Raw genomic sequence first — 4,407 nt, forward strand, 5'->3', positions numbered from 1 at the left:
CCCATAGAGACTCTACTTTTGCTCTTTTCTGTCATAATTAACAATATTCGGCAGCATGATGCCGACCATGAAAGCTACCAAGCAGCCGTGCCGAGACACACCCACACATGCAACACCCGGTGGCATCTCCGTGTGCCTACGAATAGGCTGCGTGATGACGCGATACCTGAAAGTAAGGGTCTAGCGGCTAGAAGAAAAATTATTGTAAATACCATTGTAATTAGAAAAATGCCACAAATGTAATATTGCAAGTCTCGCTTATTCGGCAGAGTCTAGTCGATATTTACAATAATTTTTCTTCTTTCCTATACCTGAAAGTAATTTATGACTACAACAGGAGGAGGACAATTCAACTAAAAATAAAGTCAATAATTTAAAAAAAGTTTTTTATTTATTAAAATTTTTTTTTATCTAACTCCTTTGAAAAACATACACGTCCCCCCCCCTTCGCCCCATCCTCCTCCTCTTCTTCCTTCTCTTGTTCCTCCTCTTTCTCTTCCCCTTCCTCCTTCCTTTCCGCCTCTCCTCCAGTTATTTTTATACATGTTACCGCGAAGGCGGTGTAACATTTTGTTCTGTAAAAAGTGAATGAAAATATAAAAATAACATATTTGAGATTGTTGACGTAATTCAAATATATTTAGGGTAACTTACCAGTTTTTGTGTGGTGTGAGAAAGAGAGAGAGATAGTTCCGAGCAGTAGCGATAGTTACATGTCCGTTAGTAGATCCGCGAATTGTAAGGAGTAATAAATATTTATACCATATTATACCTATAAAACTTTATTGCAATCAATAAGAATTAAAAATGAACCGAGTGCCGAAAACCGAGGCCGAAAAATGAACTACACTGACGGACAAAATTAAAGGGACACTATTTTAAAACGTCATATCTATGGGAGTTTTCAACCGATTTTGGGGAAACTTCGCGAGGAGTAGTTTTGAAGTGTCCTCTAAATGTGTGCAAAGTTGCATTGGCGAGGGTTGATAGGAAGGGGTTAATTCGCCCCCGTAAAGAGGGGCACGTCGAAAAACGCCACTTCTGAAGGGGCCAGGGGTGACGGAAGGGGTTGAAAAAATAAAAAAAAAACTTTGGGGCGACCCTCCTCGATGCCCTCTACAAAATGCACCCCTCAAAATCCCTCTCGGGCAAATCCACCCCTCACAACACCCCACCCCCTCCAAAATCCACAATTTTTGGACTCCAGTCCCGAATTTGGGCTCAATGCATTCCCTGGAATCTCCTGATCCAGGAAATGCCAACGCCCACGCCGTGCGCCCCATAGGCACCGCTTAGAGGGATGGAACAGTTCGCCACTTTTCAACACCCTTCGTAAGGGAGCATTTCCGCACCTCGAAGGGCGATGAAATTCACCATGTTTATTCTCGGTACGTTAAGGATCAATGTCATTTAAAGCTCGTTTCGAAAACTGCCCCTGGAGCTGAACAGGGTGGCCCAGAGTTAAGGCTAGTCCACCCACAGGTGTAGGGGTTGGAACGATGTTTCGTGGCGTGGAACACATGTGATACGGTCCAAGGCATTGGAGTGACACAGTTTTGATGTCTTTTTCCCGCGTGGATAGCATTAAAATACGAAAATGTCGTTTTTTTTTTTGGAAAACCCACCCGCGAGTTTAGGCCTGTGTACCAGGTGAACGAGTAACCCCACGTCAACGCCGTTCGTGGATTCGGACGCGCGAATGCTTTATTAATAGGTCCACAAAAATTCGGATATTTTGAATCACGCTTTCATTGTCAAATCGGAGTAGATTTGAAAGAGTATTAAGTGGGCCGGACGGATCCGGCATTCAGGAGCGCCTGGAGTTACGCTACCAACTATTCCTCGTACTTCGCTACGGATTCTCTCGTGTCCCTCGACTGAAGCGTTTCTCACACGGTCGCGTCGCGCAAACGGTATTTTCTTGTGTTTAATCGAGTGTGTTAGAAGAACGCCCTTCCAAAGCGGACGGCTTAATTCTTGCTATTTAATTGAATGGAAGAGTTCGGTGCGTAGGTGAGATTGACCTTTTATTTTAGGCCGATTACTGAGCGCGTAAACCTCGAAACCAAAGAACGTTGATTTATTACCGTAAATTCTCGGAAATCGACGTATCGTGTATAGTACATAATAAAAATATGTAAAAAAATAAATCTTACCACTACATTAGGGAGATTCTCGAACAGGGTGTTCATTAAAAAAAGACAATGTACAAAAAAAATTTCTTTTATTAAACATTAACGAAGTAACGGAGGATGAATCTCTAAATTTGGAAAACAAAATAAATAAATTTTTAAATTTAGGGCAAACACAGGGTTCAGTAACGTGTGTTTCCCCCTTTAGCTTTTATCACCGCGTCAAAGCGGCGAGGCATACTCTTTATAACATTATTTATTATTTCGATAGGCATCGCGTCCCACTCCTCTTGTGCGACCCGCACGATCTCTCCTTGAGTGCGAGGAGCAGGTTCGCGAGCCTTCACACGTCTCTTAAGTATGTCCCAGACGTGCTCGATAGGATTTAAGTCCGGGCTGACTGGCGCGTGCACCATAACTTTTACCCTATGTTCCGCCAGGTAATCTTTGGTAATCCGTGCTGTATGGGGGCGCGCATTGTCCTGCATTAGAGTGGCAGTTGTTTTGGCAGCCATAGGGACTACGTGCGGCTGCAGGACCAGGCTTATATGCCGTTCTGCGTTGAATGCAGGAGGTGGTATATGAACCAGGGGGGTCTTGCGTCCATGCATTATGGCTCCCCAAAACATGGCACCGCCGCTCCCGTACGCCACCGACGATTTTATACACTCCTGGCGATACCGCTCGCCCTTCCTGCGCATTACATGTAGCCGGCTATCTGTGTGGTGCAGCAGCACCCTTGTTTCATCAGTGGACAGTACACAGTTCCGCTGGTGTGCTGGCACCTCCCCCTGTAGCCGTGCGTACGCCAGTCGAGTTCTTCGTTGGCGTTTTGTGAGCGCGGGTGCCACATTTGCTCGGCGGGAATGAATACCAACACTTTTGAGGCGCCTCAGGACAGTTTTTGCTGATATGGAGCGCCCGGTATCCGCTGTATGCAGAGCCGCCAATCCTGTACTTGATATCAAGCGATGTACGAGAGCGTTCCGCATAATTCCGCGATCCTCTCGTACTGAGGTACATCGGGAACGGCCCTGCCCCTGACGACCGTTCAGTGGCCTGTATCCCGGTAGCGTTTAAAAGCATTTGCGACGGCGGTCTTGGATACGCCGAGGGCCGCGGCGACGGTGCGTATCGACTGCCCCGACTCTACTCGGTTGACAACCACAGCCACCTCATTAAGGCTCATTGCATGCCTTGACATGTTAACTGCAGAAAGAAATATTATTGAAAACCCCGTAAATTGAACATCACTGATATGCCAATTAGTAGAGCATTTTTGTGTCAAAAATACTAACAAATCGATTGTGCAATTACATAAAAGGGGGTGCGTAGATTATTATGTAGGCATATGTTTTTTACTCCCAATTCTGTTCCGGTTTCTTGTTATAAACAATTTAATGCAAAAGAATGTGGGTGATAAAAATATCTACAGAATGAGATTTCGGACGTCTCGATCGGATAATGAGGAACGAAGTAAAATCTAGAAAACCGGAAAATCCAGCGTTTTTTAAAAGATTCATAATTCCGTCATTTTTTGAGCTGAAGCGTTGGCCTCTTGGCAACAAGTAGTGATTAATATGTTTTTTATGTGTGCAAAAAATGGGGATTGTCGGAATGTTGGTTTTTTCACAATCGCGATCTGAATTTTTTCAGTGCGCTTTTTTCGGCAGGCCTGTATGCGTTTCCGTAAGACCGATTTTTGTTTTTAAAAAAGATTTTAATAGTTGATGTCATGTACTACGAAACGTATATTCTGATTTTTTGATGAAATGTTTTAAAGTATGAGAAAAACCCTTCTAAAGTTGACCAAAAACGGCTGAACGCTTAATCGCGATTGAGTGGTGGGTTACACAGCGGCAGCCGAGGAAAAAGGTATGTATAGTAATAGACACGCGCTGCGCTCACGTTATTACATTATACCTTTTTCCTCGGCTACCGCTGTGTCCCCCTCGTTAAAACCAACTATCCGACAATCCCCATTTTTTGCACACATAAAGAACATATTAATCACTACTTGTTCCCAAGAGGATAACGCTTCAGCTCAAAAAATGACGGAATTATGAATCTTTTAAAAAATGCTGGAATTTCCGGTTTTCTAGATTTTACTTTGTTCCTCATTATCCGATCGAGATGTCCAAAGTCTCATTCTGTAGGTATTTTTATCACCCACATTCTTTTGCATTAAATTGTTTATAACAAGAAAACGGAACAGAGTTGGGAGTGAAAAACATATACCTATTAATCTAAGTATCCCCATTTATGTAATTGCACA

This window comes from Hylaeus volcanicus, unplaced genomic scaffold, assembly GCF_026283585.1.
Source record: "Hylaeus volcanicus isolate JK05 unplaced genomic scaffold, UHH_iyHylVolc1.0_haploid 12158, whole genome shotgun sequence".
Classification (NCBI taxonomy): domain Eukaryota; kingdom Metazoa; phylum Arthropoda; class Insecta; order Hymenoptera; family Colletidae; genus Hylaeus; species Hylaeus volcanicus.